Here is a 19,628-nt window from a genome sequence, read left to right as displayed (position 1 = left end):
ATGATAAAATGTACAGACATGCAAGTCACATCAGCAGATTGTTTTACAGCTTTGCAGCAGTTTTATAGTTGGATGGCTGTAGTGTCTCTAATTCTGAGTGCACAGATAGCAGACACATCACGTCTAGAATTACTACACTGTGCTCTCAATGACCGTATTGTCAGATGCTTTGCATATAACTAGACCAACACGACAACCTTTGAGACGGGTACTTTGCATGGCAGCTGCCTGTCCACACACATGTATTTGTAGCATCCCTTCCAGAAAGGAAGTAAAATGCGTCTGTGTCTGTGTATCATAGACAAAAAGCTTATTATTCTCCTGCTGTGAGCTAATATGGCGTCAGAGACATAATAAGTAAATAAATGACAGGAAATTACATATTGTTTGGGGTAACATTGCTGACATGTTCGTATTTGTTCAGGGAGCATGTAATTTTCTATAATTTCAACTCAATTGACCAGCTCTCTCCATTTGTGACCGAGCAAGCTTGTCTAACTCTTTTCATAACTTTTTTATGACTACCTCTCTGTTCAGTGAAGTCTTTGACCTGTTTTATGCATCATTTGGGAGTCCTGTGGACCCGACCATTGTTTGTGATCAAACTAACAATTGTGCTGGACATTCAGATGTATCTAATATTTCTAAACATCAATATTGTCTGATTATGTTAAAAAAAAAATAGATCTTAGACCTTAATGGGACCAGCTGGCCATCTATTACGTATGAGGACCACCTGAGTTTGTCCTAAAAGTTCTTGTCGAAAAGAATTGGGCATGTTGAATTTCAATGACCAATCCTTCCTTTTCCTTCCTGCACAAGATAAATCCCAGCAGAGGTATCTGACTGCTGCTCTGCTTCACTTGCCCATTGAAAACAAATCTTCATTCAGTTGTACTGGGCATAATGTGTATAGGGGTGAGCAGCAGTAGCTGTCTGCTGAATGAGCATTTGATTGAGCTTTTATCCTTTTGTGATCCAGATGACGATACTTCATCAAACATTGATAATGTATTGTAGGTTCCGAGCCTTGTGAAGGCACCTATTGTAGTAACCCTCAAAAAGGATAAAACTTGTATTTTACAACTGTCCATAGCATCTATATCATATTCAAGAACTTTGAACTCAATGAAAGCTTGTTTGAGGGCAAGATCTCAGCCATGGTACTGAATATCATAGCTTATTGGCACTAGTGACATTAATGGTGAATCTGTCGATTGTGAGCCTAAGGGTGGACCTAAATCATGGTGGGTATAGAAAATGGCTGGTCTAGATATTAGTAAATCTAGATAATAGTAGACATAGATAAGCTAAATCATTAAGTATTTCTGGGCCTAGGCAATGGTGGATATAGGTAATTGTAAGCAATGGTAACTCTAAATAAAGGCTGGTTTAAGAAATGATGGGTTTAGGCAATGGTGTGTGTAAGTAGCAATGAACAAGTTATTGGGGCTTTTAGGTTAAATAAAAAAAGGGTAACCTACATTCCCCAATGAGATTATTTTTCCTTGCAGATACTGCTTACTGGTATATATACACCTTCTTATTTAAAGATTTTCCTGTATTTTCATGACTATGAAAATTGTACATTCACACTGAAGGCATCAAAACTATGAATTAACACATGTGGAATTATATACTTAACAAAAAAGTGTGAAACAACTGAAATTATGTCTTATATTCTAGGTTCTTCAAAGTAGCCACCTTTTGCTTTGATGACTGCTTTGCACACTCTTGGCATTCTCTTGATGAGCTTGAAGAGGTAGTCACCGGGAATGGTTTTCACTTCACAGGTGTGCCCTGTCAGGTTTAGTAAGTGGGATTTCTTGCCTTATAAATGGGGTTGGGACCATCAGTTGTGCTGTGCAGAAGTCTGGTGGATACACAGCTGATAGTCCTACTGAATAGACTGTTAGAATTTGTATTATGGCAAGAAAAAAGCAGCTAAGTAAAGAAAAACGAGTGGCCATCATTACTTTAAGAAATGAAGGTCAGTCAGTCTGAAAAATTGGGAAAACTTTGAAAGTGTCCCCAAGTGCAGTGGCAAAAACCATCAAGCGCTACAAAGAAACTGGCTCACATGAGGACCGCCCCAGGAAAGGAAGACCAGGAGTCACCTCTGCTTCTGAGGATAAGTTTATCCGAGTCACGAGCCTCAGAAATCGCAGGTTAACAGCAGCTCAGATTAGAGACCAGGTCAATGCCACACAGAGTTCTAGCAGCAGACACATCTCTACAACAACTGTTAAGAGGAGACTTTGTGCAGCAGGCCTTCATGGTAAAATAGCTGCTAGGAAACCACTGCTAAGGACAGGCAACAAGCAGAAGAGACTTGTTTGGGCTAAAAATCACAAGGAATGGACATTAGACCAGTGGAAATCTGTGCTTTGGTCTGATGAGTCCAAATTTGAGATCTTTGGTTCCAACCACCGTGTCTTTGTGCGAAGCAGAAAAGGTGAACGGATGGACTCTACATGCCTGGTTCCCACCGTGAATCATGGAGGAGGAGGTGTGATGGTGTGGGGGTGCTTTGCTGGTGACACTGTTGGGGATTTATTCAAAATTGAAGTTATACTGAACCAGCATGGCTACCACAGCATCTTGCAGTGGCATGCTATTCCATCCGGTTTGCATTTAGTTGGACCATCATTTATTTTTCAACAGGACAATGACCCCAAACACACCTCCAGGCTGTGTAAGGGCTATTTGACCAAGAAGGAGAGTGATGGGGTGCTACGCCAGATGACCTGGCCTCCACAGTCTACAAACCTGAACCCAATCGAGATGGTTTGGGGTGAGCTGGACCGCAGAGTGAAGGCAAAAGGGCCAACAAGTGCTAAGCATCTCTGGGAACTCCTTCAAGATTGTTGAAAGACCATTTCCGGTGACTACCTCTTGAAGCTCATCAAGAGATTGCCAAGAGTGCAAAGCAGTCATCAAAGCAAAAGGTGGCTACTTTGAAGAACCTAGAATGTAAGACATATTTTCAATTGTTTCACACTTTTTTAAGTATATAATTCCACATGTGTTAATTAATAGTTTTGATGCCTTAAGTGTGATCATAGATTTGATGCAACTAATCTATATTCTTGCCAAATATACAGGGACCAAACAAAATGGAAGGCAGCACTCCAGGTTTTACCAAAATATAAGTGGACTTTATTGGGCCCACATAGAGTGGTGCAACGTTTCGGCTTCTAAAAGCCTTTCTCAAGCAGTCTTAAAACGACAAACTAGTGGGTTCTACTGAACGAAGCTTATATCATCATGGGTTTCCAAGGCATTGACCTTACCTCTATAGTCACACCTCTGATACTCATAGTTTGCTTGCATTAGGGCTCACTTAGATGCTAGTTTTTCATGTACTAGTGCTATGCATGTTTTTCACTGAGAGCACTTGTACCTATGATAGTCTGTGGGGGTAGGGCTATTCATATGTCCATGAATTTTTGCACGCTGAATGGTCCTTGCAAAATCGTTGGAGACGTCTGATATTAATCCATGTATCGGTTCACAGACTGATAGGAAAAGGTGGAGAAACATTTTTTTCCATCAGAGAAAAACTGATTAAACTCTGATGAAAATCAGTGCTGATACTTGGACCAATTTTCTCGTACAAGAAAATCACAGACATGTGCGTGAGCCCTTAGTGAACAAGGAGGAGGCATTACTAAGCTAATGTAAAAATGGGATAACCCAGGGATATTAGGGACAGCTGCCGTTGAGCGGGGGCGCCATATCGCATTACAGGGTGCCAACCTCCGCTGTTAGGAAAGACAACAGTTTCCAGGGCCTATTAGGGCCAGTAGAGGTATATTGTATCCAGAAAGTTCTTGTTTCTTTTTTTCAATTTTTGATCATTTCATTTTTGATAATTTTTTATTATTGCTGTAAAAAATTTTTTTCATTTTTTCTATTTGTTTTTTTCTGGTATCATAACAAAATTTCCATAGAGGGTACCTTTAGACAAGAACTGTTTCCCTATCCCTGGGGGGCCCCTATAGGGATGTATTTTTATCTCACTTTATATATTTTGGGATTGTATGTAATTACTAATAAAGATTAATGATTTTAGGGGTAGGTTTTGGTCTTTTTTGGTTTACCTAATGTAAAAATGCCCATATAACAGCCCACATGTATGCATCTTTAGAGCTTGCAATGTAATTTTTTTTAATGGATGTTATATTTCCTGAGGTATTGTGTGTTTTTAATTGAACCTTGGGTCTCTGGTCTACAATATTTTTTTCCAAACATATTTTTGTGCCAGGTTATCACTTAAAGGGAACCTGTCACCCCCAAAATTGCTGGTGAGGTAAGCTCACCGGCATCAGGGGCTTATCTACAGCATTCTGTAATGCAGTAGATAAGCAACCGATGTTACCTGAAAGAGGAGAAAAAGACATTAGATTATACTCACCCAGGGGCGGTCCCGGTGCGGTCAGGTCGGATGGGTGTCTCCGGTCCGCTCTGGCGCCTCCCATCTTCATTCCATGACGTCCTCTTCGGGTCTTTACACCGTGGCTCTGGCGCAGGCGTACTTTGTCTGCCCTGTTGAGGGCAGAGCAAAGTACTGCAGTGCGCAGGCGCCGGAAAGGTCAGAGAGGCCCGGCGCCTGCGCACTGCAGTACTTTGCTCTGCCCTGAACTGCAGTGCGCAGGCGCCGGGCCTCTCTGACCTTTCCGGCGCCTGCGCACTGCAGTACTTTGCTCTGCCCTCAACAGGGCAGACAAAGTACGCCTGCGCCGGAGCCGCGGCGTAAAGACCCGAAGAGGACGTCATGGAATGAAGATGGGAGGCGCCGGAGCGGACCTGAGACACCCATTTGACCAGACCGCACTGGGACCGCCCCTGGTTGAGTATAATCTAACGTCTTTTTCTCCTCTTTCAGGTAACATCGGGGGCTTATCTACAGCATTACAGAATGCTGTAGATAAGCCCCTGATGCCGGTGAGCTTACCTCACCAGCCATTTTGGGGGTGACAGGTTCCCTTTAAAAAAAAAAAAAAAAATATGTGAACTAAACCAATGTGCTGAATCCCACACGCTAAATCATCTTCATCCGTGGTGTTTGATGATCAGTGCGATATTATGTGACGATGCCTCCATTACTCATGCAGTCGCTCAACCTCTCAAGTACCAGTTGTTATGGTAGTTTGTATAAAGGATGACAGGGAAACTATTATAGTTGTCACCTTGGGGAACAGAACACTAAGGCCCAACCCTGAATGTACTGATCACAGATGCTTAAAAGCTTGAAATATGAAAATAACCTATAGGGTGTGTATCCGAACTGTCCTGAGAGAGACTTATGTCATAGTCTCTTAAGGATGACCTGTCACCAGGTCAAAACTGGGCAGTTTTTGCTTTTATTTTATTCCCACTGCTCCTCTGAGTATTCTGTTTTTTATTGGGTTTTTTTTAGTATGCAATATGGTTCCAGAGATATGGACCTTTTTTGTTTTAATGCTAATTTTTATGGTCTTTACACAAGGCCATGGTTCACTGAGTAATTATGCAGAGCAGCCTAAAGACACACCCCAAAGAACCTTGTGAGCCACAACACCTTAGATTCCTGATGTGGAAATCTGTATGGAAAGTTATAGGAGAAGCTCAAAAGGTTTCACACGTTTGCCAGTTTGGATCAAATCAGGGAGTCGATCAATCATCAATCGGAGACAAGGGCGCACAGCCAGTGTCTGTTAGTGTGCTGTTTGTCTGACTCTCAGATGCCCAGTCACAAGTTTTTATTACATCCACAAAGAAGGTGAACTGGGAATGGCTTCTTACATTACATTACTTAAGACAGAAGATATTTAAGTTGGGAAAAACAAAATTGTAAATTCTGGATTCTGTCAAATATCTTTCAAGCTGGTTCTACTCAGCTTACTATACTTTCAAAAGCAAAGGAATGTTTAACAGACAGACACCTCTATATAAGATACAACACCCTGTGTTAGTGCTTTTATGAATAACTCTTATAAAGCTAATACTAAAATACAAAATTAGTAGAGATATATAGGTAGATTTAATTATCTGAATAATAATCTAAGCAAAGTATAAATATTTACCATTACGGACCATAGAAATTAGCAATAATAAAAAGGTCCAGACCTCCAGAACTGTCTGTTACATTTAAAGAAAAATCAAAATATTCAGGGGAGCAACGGGAATAAAATAACAGCAAAAACTAGTCACTTTTGACTTGCTGACAGGTTTTCTTTAAAGGTCATTTCAACATATCGTATATACTCGAGTATAAGCCGGCCCGAGCATAAGCCGACCCCCCCTAATTTTGCCACAAAAAACTGGGAAAACTTAATGACTCGAGTATAAGCCTAGGGTGGAAAATGCAGCAGCTACCGGTGAATGTCAAAAATAAAAATAGATACCAATAAAAGTGAAATTAATTGAGATATCAGTAGCTTAAGTGGTTTTGAATATCCATATTGAATCAGGAGCCCCATATAATGCTCCATACAGTTCATCATGGTCCCCATAAGATGCTCCATAGAGACCTTTGTCCAATACACTCACCGGCCACTTTATTAGGTACACCATGCTAGTAACGGGTTGGACCCCCTTTTGCCTTCCGAACTGCCTCAATTCTTCGTGGCATAGATTCAACAAGGTGCTGGAAGCATTCCTCAGAGATTTTGGTCCATATTGACATGATGGCATCACACAGTTGCCGCAGATTTGTCGGCTGCACATCCCAAAGATGCTCCATACAAGGCAGGATGGATCCATGCTTTCATGTTGTTTACGCCAAATTCTGACCCTACCATCCGAATGTCGCAGCAGAAATCGAGACTCATCAGACCAAGCAACGTTTTTCCAATCTTCTACTGTCCAATTTCGATGAGCTTGTACAAATTGTAGCCTCAGTTTCCTGTTCTTAGCTGAAAGGAGTGGTACCCGGTGTGGTCTTCTGCTGCTGTAGCCCATCTGCCTCAAAGTTCGACACACTGTGCGTTCAGAGATGCTCTTAGGCCTACCTTGGTTGTAACGGGTGGCGATTTGAGTCACTGTTGCCTTTCTATCAGCTCGAACCAGTCTGCCCATTCTCCTCTGACCTCTGGCATCAACAAGGCATTTCCGCCCACAGAACTGCCGCTCACTGGATTTTTTTTCTTTTTCGAACCATTCTCTGTAAACCCTAGAGATGGTTGTGCGTGAAAATCCCAGTAGATCAGCAGTTTCCGAAATACTCAGACCAGCCCTTCTGGCACCAACAACCATGCCACGTTCAAAGGCGCTCAAATCACCTTTCTTCCCCATACTGATGCTCGGTTTGAACTGCAGGAGATTGTCTTGACCATGTCTACATGCCTAAATGCACTGAGTTGCTGCCATGTGATTGGCTGATTAGAAATTAAGTGTTAACAAGAAGTTGGACAGGTGTACCTAATAAAGTGGCCGGTGAGTGTATAATGCTGCACAAATGTTGATTATGGCCCCATAAGATGCTCCATAGAGATATTTGCCCCATATAGTGCTGCACAAACGTTGATTATGGCCCCATAAGATGCTCCATAAAGATATTTGCCCCATATAATGCTGCATAAACGTTGAATATGGCCCCATAAGATGCTCCATAGAGATATTTGCCCCATATAATGCTGCACAAACGTTGAATATGGCCCCATAAGATGCTCCATAGAGATATTTGCCCCATATGCTGTTGCTGCGATTAAAAAAAAAAATGACGCTCAGGCCCCAGGCCCAAGTAAGGAACATACCAGTGATGCAGCATATGGGACGTGCCAACTCCAACCCACCCCTACCTTACTTGGGCCCCCTATACCTGACATTGGTGTGTATATATGTTTATACAATCTGTTACCTGCGTGTTCCTGGTCCAATATATGATATACTAATACTAACATAGAACATGCAGGGATGTGACTACTATTTTTATTACCCAGTGTCTAGTAATTTGGTGGCTGCTATGGGGATGTTGGCTGGACTCCGTGCACTCCATGTAGCCTGTCGGCAATTGTAACCTGCTATTGTCTGATTCCTGTCATTTATGTATTTATATCTAATAAATTGATTTTTTATTATTATTTTCTGGACTTTCTGCACCATTTCTTTTGTGTGTTTTTTTGCTCACCTGCTCCTGGCGCGGTCCCTGCATCTCCAGTCTCCGGGCGCTGACAGGTTCTTCCAGCGTTGAGCGGTCACGTGGTACTGCTCATTACAGTAATGAATATGCGGCTCCACCCCTATGGCCAGGAGCAGGTGAGTATGTCACAGCTGCAGCTTCCCTGTCATGATTCTCAATGGCGAGAGAACATAGCCCAGCATATATGAGAACTAGCTCTTGGAAGATGGAAACTATACTGACCATGAACTAAACCTGCCGCACAACTAGAAGTGGCCGGGTAGCATGCCTACGTTTTTTAACCCTAGATGCCCAGCGCCAGCCGGAGAACTACCTAATCCTAGCAGAGGAAAAGACAGTCCTGGCTCACCTCTAGAGAAATTTTCCCAAAAGGCAGACAGAGGCCCCCACATATATTGGCGGTGATTTTAGATGAAATGACAAACGTAGTATGAAAATAGGTTTAGCAAAATCGAGGTCCGCTTTCTAGATAGCAGGAAGACAGAAAGGACACTTTCATGGTCAGCAGAAAACTCTATCAAAACACCATCCAGAAATTCCTTTAAGACTCTAGCATTAACTCATAACACCAGAGTGGCAATTTCCGATCACAAGAGCTTTCCAGACACAGTAACGAAACAGCAGCTGTGAACAGGAACAAAATGCAAAAACACACAAGGACAAAAGTCCAACTTAGCTGGGAGTTGTCTAGTAGCAGGAACAAGCACAGAAGGCTTCTGATTACATTGTTGACCGGCAAGAAACTGACAGAGGAGCAAGGTTATATAGCGACTCCCAAATCCTGATAGGAGCAGGTGAACAGAGGGGATGATGCACACAAGTTCAATTCCACAAGTGGCCACCGGGGGAGCCCAGAATCCAATTTCACAACAGTACCCCCCCCTCAAGGAGGGGGCACCGAACCCTCACCAGAACCACCAGGGCGATCAGGATGAGCCCTATGAAAGGCACGGACAAGATCGGAGGCATGAACATCAGAGGCAGTGACCCAAGAATTATCCTCCTGACCGTATCCCTTCCATTTGACCAGATACTGGAGTCTCCGTCTGGAAACACGAGAGTCTAAGATCTTTTCCACAACGTACTCCAACTCACCCTCAACCAACACCGGAGCAGGAGGCTCAACGGAAGGCACAACCGGTACCTCATACCTGCGCAACAATGACCGATGAAAAACATTATGAATTGAAAAGGATGCAGGGAGGTCCAAACGGAAGGACACAGGGTTAAGAATCTCCAATATCTTGTACGGGCCGATGAACCGAGGCTTAAACTTAGGAGAAGAAACCCTCATATGGACAAAACGAGAAGACAACCACACCAAGTCCCCAACACAAAGCCGAGGACCAACACGACGACGGCGGTTGGCAAAAAGCTGAGTCTTCTCCTGGGACAACTTCAAATTGTCCACCACCTGCCCCCAAATCTGATGCAACCTCTCCACCACAGCATCCACTCCAGGACAATCCGAAGATTCCACTTGACCGGAGGAAAATCGAGGATGAAACCCCAAATTACAGAAAAACGGGGACACCAAGGTGGCAGAGCTGGCCCGATTATTGAGGGCGAACTCCGCCAAAGGCAAAAAAGCAACCCAATCATCCTGATCCGCAGACACAAAACACCTCAAATATGTCTCCAAGGTCTGATTAGTCCGCTCGGTCTGGCCATTAGTCTGAGGATGGAAAGCAGACGAAAAAGACAAATCTATGCCCATCCTAGCACAGAATGCCCGCCAAAATCTAGACACGAATTGGGTCCCTCTGTCAGAAACGATATTCTCAGGAATACCATGCAAACGAACAACATTTTGAAAAAACAGAGGAACCAACTCGGAAGAAGAAGGCAACTTAGGCAAGGGAACCAGATGGACCATCTTAGAGAAACGGTCACACACCACCCAGATGACAGACATCTTCTGAGAAACAGGCAGATCCGAAATAAAATCCATCGAGATGTGCGTCCAAGTCCTCTTCGGGATAGGCAAGGGCAACAACAATCCACTAGCCCGAGAACAACAAGGCTTGGCCCGAGCACAAACGTCACAAGACTGCACAAAGCCTCGCACATCTCGTGACAGGGAAGGCCACCAGAAGGACCTTGCCACCAAATCCCTGGTACCAAAGATTCCAGGATGACCTGCCAACGCAGAAGAATGAACCTCAGAGATGACTCTACTGGTCCAATCATCAGGAACAAACAGTCTACCAGGTGGGCAACGATCAGGTCTATCCGCCTGAAACTCCTGCAAGGCCCGCCGCAGGTCTGGAGAAACGGCAGACAATATCACTCCATCTTTAAGGATACCTGTGGGCTCAGAATTACCAGGGGAGTCAGGCTCAAAACTCCTAGAAAGGGCATCCGCCTTAACATTCTTAGAACCCGGTAGGTACGACACCACAAAATTAAACCGAGAGAAAAACAACGACCAGCGCGCCTGTCTAGGATTCAGGCGCCTGGCAGACTCAAGGTAAATTAAATTTTTGTGGTCAGTCAATACCACCACCTGATGTCTGGCCCCCTCAAGCCAGTGACGCCACTCCTCAAAAGCCCACTTCATGGCCAAAAGCTCCCGATTCCCAATATCATAATTCCGCTCGGCGGGCGAAAATTTACGGGAAAAAAAAGGCACAAGGTCTCATCACGGAGCAGTCGGAACTTCTCTGCGACAACACCGCCCCAGCTCCGATCTCAGAAGCGTCGACCTCAACCTGAAAAGGAAGAGCAACATCAGGCTGACGCAACACTGGGGCGGAAGAAAAGCGGCGCTTGAGCTCCCGAAAGGCCTCCACAGCATCAGGGGACCAATCAGCAACATCAGCACCCTTCTTAGTCAAATCAGTCAATGGTTTTACAACATCAGAAAAACCAGCAATAAATCGACGATAAAAGTTAGCAAAGCCCAAAAATTTCTGAAGACTCTTAAGAGAAGAGGGTTGCGTCCAATCACCAATAGCCTGAACCTTGACAGGATCCATCTCGATGGAAGAGGGGGAAAAAATGTATCCCAAGAAAGAAATCTTTTGAACCCCAAAAACACACTTAGAACCCTTCACACACAAGGAATTAGACCGCAAAACCTGAAAAACCCTCCTGACCTGCTGGACATGAGAGTCCCAGTCATCCGAAAAAATCAGAATATCATCCAGATACACAATCATAAATTTATCCAAATAATCGCGGAAAATGTCATGCATAAAGGACTGGAAGACTGAAGGGGCATTTGAAAGACCAAAAGGCATCACCAAATACTCAAAATGGCCCTCGGGCGTATTAAATGCGGTTTTCCACTCATCCCCCTGCTTGATTCGCACCAAATTATACGCCCCACGGAGATCAATCTTAGAGAACCACTTGGCCCCCTTTATACGAGCAAACAAATCAGTAAGCAGTGGTAACGGATATTGATATTTAACCGTGATTTTATTCAAAAGTCGATAATCAATACACGGCCTCAAAGAGCCGTCTTTCTTAGACACAAAGAAAAAACCGGCTCCTAAGGGAGATGACGAAGGACGAATATGTCCCTTTTCCAAGGACTCCTTTATATATTCTCGCATAGCAGCGTGTTCAGGCACAGACAGATTAAATAAACGACCCTTAGGGTATTTACTACCCGGAATCAAGTCTATGGCACAATCGCACTCCCGGTGCGGAGGTAGTGAACCAACCTTGGGTTCTTCAAAAACGTCACGAAAGTCAGACAAGAATTCAGGAATCTCAGAGGGAATAGATGATGAAATGGAAACCAAAGGTACGTCCCCATGAGTTCCTTTACATCCCCAGCTTAACACAGACATAGCTCTCCAGTCGAGGACTGGGTTATGAGATTGCAGCCATGGCAATCCCAGCACCAAAACATCATGTAGATTATACAGCACCAGAAAGCGAATAACCTCCTGGTGATCCGGATTAACACGCATAGTCACTTGTGTCCAGTATTGTGGTTTATTACTAGCCAATGGGGTGGAGTCAATCCCTTTCAGAGGTATCGGAGCCTCCAGTGGCTCCAAATCATACCCACAGCGTTTGGCAAAGGACCAATCCATAAGACTCAAAGCAGCGCCAGAGTCGACATAGGCGTCCACGGTAATAGATGACAAAGAACAAATCAGGGTCACAGATAGAATAAACTTAGACTGTAAAGTGCTAATTGAAACAGACTTGTCAGGCTTCTTAGTACGCTTAAAGCATGCTGATATAACATGAGTTGAATCACCACAATAGAAGCACAACCCATTTTTTCGTCTAAAATTCTGCCGCTCGCTTCTGGACAGAATTCTATCACATTGCATTTTTTCTGGCGTTTTCTCAGTAGACACCGCCAAATGGTGCACAGGTTTGCGCTCCCGCAGACGCCTATCGATCTGAATAGCCATCGTCATGGACTCATTCAGACTCGCAGGCACAGGGAACCCCACCATAACATCCTTAATGGCATCAGAGAGACCTTCTCTGAAAATCGCCACCAGGGCGCACTCATTCCACTGAGTAAGCACAGACCATTTGCGGAATTTTTGGCAGTATATTTCAGCTTCATCTTGCCCCTGAGACAAGGACATCAAGGCCTTTTCCGCCTGAAGCTCTAAATGAGGTTCCTCATAAAGCAACCCCAAGGCCAGAAAAAACGCATCCACATTGAGCAACGCAGGATCCCCTGGTGCCAATGCAAAAGCCCAGTCTTGAGGGTCGCCCCGGAGCAAGGAAATTACAATCCTGACCTGCTGTGCAGGGTCTCCGGCAGAGCGAGACTTCAGGGACAAAAACAATTTGCAATTATTTTTAAAATTTTGAAAGTGAGATCTATTCCCCGAGAAGAATTCAGGCAAAGGAATTCTAGGCTCAGACATAGGTGCATGAACAACAAAATCTTGCAAATTTTGTACCTTTGTGGCGAGATTATTCAAACCTGTAGCTACACTCTGAAGATCCATTTGAAACAGGTGAACACAGAGCCATTCAAGGATTAGAAGGAGAGAAAGAGAGGAAGGCTGCAGTATAGGCAGACTAGCAAGTGATTCAATTAAGAGCACACTCAGAACTAGAGGAAAAAAAAAAAAAAAAAAAAATTGTAGCAGACTTCTTTTTTCTCTCCTTTCTCAGCCAGTAATTTAACCCTTTTTTGGGCCGGTCAAACTGTCATGATTCTCAATGGCGAGAGAACATAGCCCAGCATATATGAGAACTAGCTCTTGGAAGATGGAAACTATACTGACCATGAACTAAACCTGCCGCACAACTAGAAGTGGCCGGGTAGCATGCCTACGTTTTTTAACCCTAGATGCCCAGCGCCAGCCGGAGAACTACCTAATCCTAGCAGAGGAAAAGACAGTCCTGGCTCACCTCTAGAGAAATTTTCCCAAAAGGCAGACAGAGGCCCCCACATATATTGGCGGTGATTTTAGATGAAATGACAAACGTAGTATGAAAATAGGTTTAGCAAAATCGAGGTCCGCTTTCTAGATAGCAGGAAGACAGAAAGGACACTTTCATGGTCAGCAGAAAACTCTATCAAAACACCATCCAGAAATTCCTTTAAGACTCTAGCATTAACTCATAACACCAGAGTGGCAATTTCCGATCACAAGAGCTTTCCAGACACAGTAACGAAACAGCAGCTGTGAACAGGAACAAAATGCAAAAACACACAAGGACAAAAGTCCAACTTAGCTGGGAGTTGTCTAGTAGCAGGAACAAGCACAGAAGGCTTCTGATTACATTGTTGACCGGCAAGAAACTGACAGAGGAGCAAGGTTATATAGCGACTCCCAAATCCTGATAGGAGCAGGTGAACAGAGGGGATGATGCACACAAGTTCAATTCCACAAGTGGCCACCGGGGGAGCCCAGAATCCAATTTCACAACACTTCCCCTCCCCCGCCGACCCCCCTGGGACAATGACTTGAGTATAAGCCGAGAGGGGCACTTTCAGCCCAAAAAATGGGCTGAAAATCTCGGCTTATACTCGAGTATATACGGTAATTCTTTTTTTTTTTAAATGCATCACTATTTAATAGATCTTGTCAGGGAGTTTAATTTGACAGGACTTTCTTACACCCATAAAATTCCTGATATCACGGGCCGGGAAGGTTGCGAGTACCACCCGCTGTGATCTTTGGAGCGAACAACTGCTGCCCCCTATCATCCGGACAATTACACGATCAACGGAGAAGGCCGCAGCCTGTTCGTGCCACTAGGCCGGCTATCCGAAAATTAATGGTGAGCGTATGGCATATGCACCTCCGGATTCTAACACCTGGAATATGTGAATACACCCCGATACGGTCACCACTAACTCTCCGATAACCCCAGACTACTCGCCGCCACCAATCTGTCTCGGTCAATTGGACACCGATTACAGTAGCTTATCACTTTGAGGCGTAGTTTACAGAACTGAAGGAACAGAACTATTACATTTTATATTTAATCCAAAGTGAGGCAGTGTTTATGAAAAATATGCAAAAAATTTTACAAGGGGAACAAAACCGTGCAGCATAAACAGTTACAGAAAATAAAAGGGATTAACGAGAACTTGCTACACTGATCGCTAAGAGAATTCAGTTTAGCTGAAGGAGAGCGCTTCGATTTGGCCATCAATAAGTAGGATCCCTGCATACAAATATGTAACTCTCTGCACGAACACAGATCATAAGTGAGCCTGATCTTTTATCAGACCCAGAGTCCCACACACCCCTCTGTGGTGACCTCACCTGGGCCAGGATGTGGACTGGTCTCAGCCCTTCATTATTTTAGGAAATCGTAGACGTTTGAGACTAATGTCCTCTTTTGTATCTGGATTTTATCAACGCTTAGAGGCCAAACATAGCCTAGCTGCTGGTGGTTATATGGTACCTATGGATTTGAGGCTTTTTGGAAGGGGTTATAATTAAGAGAAAATAAGTGTATTTTTGCCTAGTTATTCCGGTCCTGAAAATGTACGTCTCATTAATATTGGATGTATAGAAATTTCAATATTCCATATTTTCTCCCAGAGACATGCTGTCTGCCCTCTCATTCTAACTTCAGTGACCATGGCTATTTGTAAAGGATGCGAGATCTTCTTTGATCCCCTCAAAATCTAATAAGCCTTTTCCTGTCTCTCTCTCTGTGGACTATACACATTCTTTTTAGTCACCTGGACATAAAAAAGAATCCTTGCATTCTAATTAAGCTGTTTCACATCTCTTCGTGTGCTTCCATTTTACATAAAGGCAGGTTTGAGTGCTAGCTCCTGACTCCTTATGAGAAATGGTACAGGAAAGAAAAAAGGGAGGGGGGATATGAGGGGCCTCAATGATTTTTCATATTTTCTATGACAATGCTCTTGAGTGGTCTCAGAGGTATTTGTTTGCAACAATTACAAAATTGGTTATCAGACATACAGTATGACATGAAGCCTAATCCAAAATATGTAACACAGCGCCATTTGCCACATAACATTTGTAACACTAGTGACAACAAACACCAGACCCAAATCCAACCACCGCCTCTGGATTCCCTATAGCTATGCCCCAGGGGGTTGTTACCTATATGTTCTCAGACTTCTGGTTATGCTTTGATACTTTATAGCAGGAAGAATTTACGGCCGCACTCACCGATCTTCTATGCAGTTCACTTTATTGAAAAACCATCTTCACGGCACGGGGGTGTTTGTACAAGGTTAGTGAGAGCCGAACGACGGCCGTTTCGCACCGACCAGGTGCTTCAACGGGCTCCAAACACCCCCGTGCCGTGAAGATGGTTTTTCAATAAAGTGAACTGCATAGAAGATCGGTGAGTGCGGCCGTAAATTCTTCCTGCTATATCTTTATGACAGCATTTTTCCTGGCCATAGCACCCGAGATCGTAGGCGGACCAGCCAGCACCTTCATACTCCAGAGTCCACAAACAGGAATCGGTGGTGCGGGTTGCTGGTTGCTTTGATTGATACTTTGTCCTGTACTCTTAGGGTATGTGCACACGTCCAGAATGCATGCAGAATTTTCCTGAGATAAACCTGAGGTTTTCCGCAGGAATTCTGCATGCGTTTTTTGCGCGGATTTGACACTTTTTTTGCGGATTTTTTGCGTTTTTCCCCTGACACTCCAAAACAATGGGAAATCCACAAAAAATCCGCAAAAATAATGAACATGCTGCTTTTTCCGCAATGCGTTTTTTTTTGCGGAAAAAAACACATCATGTGCACAAAAAATGCGGAATGCATTCTAAATGATAGGATGCATATCTATGCGTTTTTTATGCATTTTTATAGCGTTTTTATCACGAAAAAACGTGAAAATTCCTGAACGTGTGCACATACCCTTACCATCTGCCTCCTCTACACCATTGTGTTATAAGGTATATTTTTGGTAATATGGCGTTCAATGTAGCATGCCATGATTCGTGCGGAGTCTGACTTTGTTTGAAGATGGAGACATAACTGGTCTCCATATAAGTTTTTGAAGCCATATTATCACTCTGAACATCTGAGGTATAACATAATGTGTAGGTATTGACTGTCCCCACACGTACATTGTTGCTCTTTTTTTTACTTATTTTGCCTCCCTTAATCAAATATTCTCGGGAAGCTTTTTTTGTTTTTTTAACAATTGGACTCAATTGTAAAAAAAATAAATATAAAATGTATGTCATTAGACTGTCACCATTCTTTGCTTTTTTATAAAAAAAAAACATTGGGGGGAACATTTGGCAGTATGGGGCCAATCTAAAGATTATAGAAAGGTATCGTCTACTGATAGATGTAGTCCTATAATAAACCAGTATGGGGATACAGACTAAGGTTGGCTGCTCACATAAAGATTGGTGAGGGGCGATAACAGAATGCCAAATCCTGCATAAAAAATCAATACAACCTAGACAAATATTTTGGCGTATAAAAAAAACATCAGGAGAACCACCACCCACTCGCAAGGACTGTGCCACCACCACATCCAGATGTTACGTCATCCACCTCCCCCCCACAGTCATAAACACAGCATCTATGTATATACTTCAACCCTATCATCAGCTCCCCCTCATATATTGCAATACCTTCCAGGTAAACGCCGCTCAGGTACAGCGAGCACAGTGTGTACGTCTTCCCCTTGCTCCCAGCTCCACCTCTGGCTCGTATTCAGAACTGGGTCACACAACAGGATCATCTAGACGACCGTGTCACATCATGTTGGCATTTATATCATACAGCGACAAAAATGACACACACAGGAGTAACCTATAATCTATAGACCCCGTCCCTCCCTGCTGAAGGTGACAGGACGTGCTAATTCATGTATTTGATCAGCAGGTGGCAGTGTTGTCCTCTGCACATGATATCAAGCCATGTCTCAGATGTGATCATTAACCCCTGCAAAGTACTGTGCAACCCCCACCTTGCTGAAGGATCCATCTCCATGGAAATATGGCTTGTTATATGAGCAGGAGGAAGGAAGAGAAATTTATAAGTCTCCAGGGAGAAATCTTCACTCTCTGCAAGTGTGCATGTACACCTATATACAGTGGTCTTGCCAGTATGAATTGCTGATATGTACATTATATGGTAAAACCAGTAGCGTAGCTACCGGGAGGGCAGAGGGGGCCATCGCCTCGGGCCCCGCTCTCTGAGGGGGCCCACCCGGAGCGCTATGCAGCACGCCATACAGTTACATTCTACGGCAGAGCAGGGAGAATCTATCTCCCTGCTCTGCTACCCAGCCGCTATGGGGCCCTTGAGCAGGTGGGAGGGCCCGGTGCCAGCAGTGGGCCCCCGCCCCAGATTGCAAGGTCAGCTGTACCGGCATTTAGCCGATACAGCTGATCACATTGATGGGAGCAGGAGCGCTGAGCTACGCTCCTTCTCCCATCATCCCCCTGTCAGCGTCTGATGTTACCGACGCCGACACTTACAGCGGGCACGATGACGTCACTAACTGGCGCCCGAAGTCAGGAGATGAGCAGGAGCTCAGAGATCCGGAGGAACTAGGAAGAAGAAAGGTGAGTATTTTTTTTTATGGGTGCTGCCTTATACTACAGAGTCTGCCTATAGGGGTGCTGCCTTATACTACATGGTCTGCCTATGGGGGTGCTGCTTTATACTACAGGGTCTGCCTATAGGGGTGCTGCCTTACACTACAGAGTCTGCCTATAGGGGTGCTGCCTTCCACTACAGAGTCTGCCTATAGGGGTGCTGCCTTATACTACAGAGTCTGCCTATAGGGGTGCTGCCTTATACTACGGGGTCTGCCTAGGGGGGTGCTGCCTTATACTACTGGGTCTGCCTATGGGGGTGCTGCCTTATATTACGAGGTCTGCCTATGGGGGTGCTGCCTTATATTACAGGGTCTGCCTATGGGGTGCTGCCTTGTGCTATAGAGTTTGCCTTTGGGTGCTACCTTGTGCTATAGAGTCTGCCTATGGGGGTGCATTATAAAATATAGAGTTTGCCTATGAGGGCTGCCTTTTGCTATAGAGTCTGCCTATAGGAGGTGCATTATACAATATAGAGTAGGCCTATGGGGAGTGCACTATACTATATTTAAGACTATCTGGTGCATTATACTATATGAAAGCTATCTAGGGGGCCATCATACAGTGTGGGGATTACAGTGAAGGGACCATCCTACAGTGTTGGAGCCATCAAACAGTTTGGAGTAAGGAATCAGTATACTGTGTGGGTGGTACTATACAGTGAGGGGGCATTATACTGTGTATAGGGGAGCTGTACAGGGAGGGAGACTCGGGACATTATTAAATGTAAAGTGGGCACTTACTGTATTGTTATAGGGGAACTCAGGTTACTGTGACTATCAATGGGGCACATAGGGCAATATAACTTTCTATTGGGCAAAATATGGGCAGAGTTTTCTAGGGCACTTGTACCCCGTATTACTATATTATAGAGGGTTGCTTTAGAATTTAGAGGGCACAGAGAACTACACAGCAGGAGCAGTAATAGGGACACAGCGGCTCAGTATTGGAGTATCAGCAGGATGAGGAATTTGTGCTGGTTGGGAGTAGATGGTGATGGGGCTGGAATGTGAGAAGTGAAATGTGTCTTTGTTGTTTTCTCTACAGCCAAGTCGTGGCTGGCAGAAGTTGTCATGTCGGTCTGGGCCAGATGGAAAACACTGGAAAAGTGAATGATTCCATCAGAAAGAACATCAGCGGTAAGACATTATCTGTAACTGTGCTTTGATCTCTTACATGTTCTGTAGGACTGGTATCTACCACTGACCATATGGTGGTAATATCCTTGTTGGTCTTTATATAGAGACTAGATGGCAGCCCGATTCTAAAGAATCGGGAGTCTAGAATCCATATATACTTTATTTATTCAAATGTAAGAATAATACAATTAATAAATAATAGTAAGAAAGAACAAAAAATGGCTGCACTCACCAGCTCTTGACAATTCTTGTTATTTAAGGTACAGTTACACAGGATCCATGAACATGCTTATGAGGGGAGGGATGAAAGACATCAGACAACAACTTTGCGTGTTGTGGCAAATGCCACAACAACGGTTCTT

The 19,628-nt window shown here is 44.1% G+C and overlaps 1 protein-coding gene across 1 annotated transcript in view; it reads right to left on the bottom strand.

Annotated features, from left to right (window-relative positions):
- Positions 1–17,406, bottom strand: part of PRR36 (proline rich 36) — an 80,191-nt gene extending 62,785 nt beyond the window's left edge. Inside the window, exon 1 of the mRNA XM_077262536.1 lies at positions 17,156–17,406. The gene's annotated coding sequence lies outside the window, so the exon portion shown is untranslated. The remainder of the gene's footprint in view (positions 1–17,155) is intronic.
- Between the last annotated feature and the right edge of the window lie 2,222 nt (positions 17,407–19,628).

The sequence above is a fragment of the Ranitomeya variabilis genome, chromosome 5, assembly GCF_051348905.1.
Source record: "Ranitomeya variabilis isolate aRanVar5 chromosome 5, aRanVar5.hap1, whole genome shotgun sequence".
NCBI classification, from domain to species: domain Eukaryota; kingdom Metazoa; phylum Chordata; class Amphibia; order Anura; family Dendrobatidae; genus Ranitomeya; species Ranitomeya variabilis.
Note: the sequence above shows the minus strand (reverse complement) of the source record. Positions and strands in the feature narration are given on the sequence as shown.